This window comes from Arachis hypogaea, chromosome 19, assembly GCF_003086295.3.
Source record: "Arachis hypogaea cultivar Tifrunner chromosome 19, arahy.Tifrunner.gnm2.J5K5, whole genome shotgun sequence".
Classification (NCBI taxonomy): Eukaryota; Viridiplantae; Streptophyta; class Magnoliopsida; order Fabales; family Fabaceae; genus Arachis; species Arachis hypogaea.
Window position 1 is genome coordinate 58,893,269 of NC_092054.1, and position 1,450 is coordinate 58,894,718.

The following is a 1,450-nucleotide window of genomic DNA, read 5'->3' on the forward strand; positions in this document are numbered from 1 at the left end:
TTTCGAATTTTAACTTTAATTTTAAATTAAAAACAAAAATATTTTTATTTTATTTAATTTAATTTTCGAATTCTTCCCTCTCTCATCTCCTTCTAATTATTTATTTATCTACTAACACTTCTCTTCTTCTTAAAAATTCGAACCTTCTCCCTCTTTCTGTGTTCAAATTTCTTTTCTTCTTCTACTCACATAAAGGAATCTCTATACTGTGACATAGAGGATTTCTCTTCTTTTCTGTTTTCTTCTTTTTCATATGAGCAGGAACAAGGATAAGAACATTCTTGTTGAAGCTAATCCTGAACCTGAAAGGACTCTGAAAAGGAAGCTAAGGGAAGCTAAAGCACAACTCTCTGGAAAAAATATGACAGAAATTTTCAAAAAAGAAGGAGACATGGCCGAAAATAATAACGATGCAAGGAAGATGCTTGGTGACTTTACTGCACCAAATTCCAATTTACATGGAAGAAGCATCTCAATCCCTGCCATTGGAGCAAACAATTTTGAGCTAAAGCCTCAATTAGTTTCTCTAATGCAACAGAACTGCAAGTTTTATGGACTTCCATCAGAAGATCCTTTTCAGTTCTTAACTGAATTCTTGCAGATCTGTGATACTGTTAAGACTAATGAGGTTGACTCCAAGGTCTACAGGCTTATGCTTTTCCCATTTGCTGTAAGAGACAGAGCTAGAATATGGTTGGACTCTCAACCTAAAGATAGCCTGAACTCTTGGGATAAGCTGGTCACGGCTTTCTTAGCCAAGTTCTTTCCTCCTCAAAAGCTTAGCAAGCTTAGAGTGGATGTTTAAACCTTCAAACAGAAAGAAGGTGAATCCCTCTATGAAGCTTGGGAGAGATACAAGCAACTGACCAAAAAGTGTCCTTCTGACATGCTTTCAGAATGGACCATCCTGGATATATTCTATGATGGTCTGTCTGAATTATCTAAGATGTCATTGGACCATTCTACAGGTGGATCCATTCACCTAAAGAAAATGCCTGCAGAAGCTCAGGAACTCATTGACATGGTTGCAAATAACCAGTTCATGTACACTTCTGAAAAGAATCCTGTGAGTAATGGAACGCCTCAGAGGAAGGGAGTTCCTGAAATTGATACTTTGAATGCCATATTGGCTCAGAATAAAATATTGACTTAGCAAGTAAATATGATTTCTCAGAGTCTGAATGGATTGCAAGCTGCATCCAACAGTACTCAAGAGGCATCTTCTGAAGAAGAAGCTTATGATCCTGAGAACCCTGCAATAGCAGAGGTGAATTACATGGGAGAACCCTATGGAAATACCTATAATCCCTCATGGAGAAATCATCCAAATTTCTCATGGAAGGATCAACAAAAGCCTCAACAAGGCTTTAATAATGGTGGAAGAAACAGGTTTAGCAATAGCAAACCTTTTCCATCATCCTCTCAGCAACAGACAGAGAATTCTGAGCAG

General features: G+C 37.5%; 1 non-coding gene across 1 annotated transcript; it reads right to left on the reverse strand.

Annotated features, from left to right (window-relative positions):
• Positions 1 to 784: 784 nt before the first annotated feature.
• Positions 785 to 892, reverse strand: LOC112781988 (small nucleolar RNA R71). Its single transcript, XR_003192733.1, has one exon. It is a non-coding gene; the product is annotated as a small nucleolar RNA R71 (small nucleolar RNA).
• Positions 893 to 1,450: the final 558 nt, after the last annotated feature.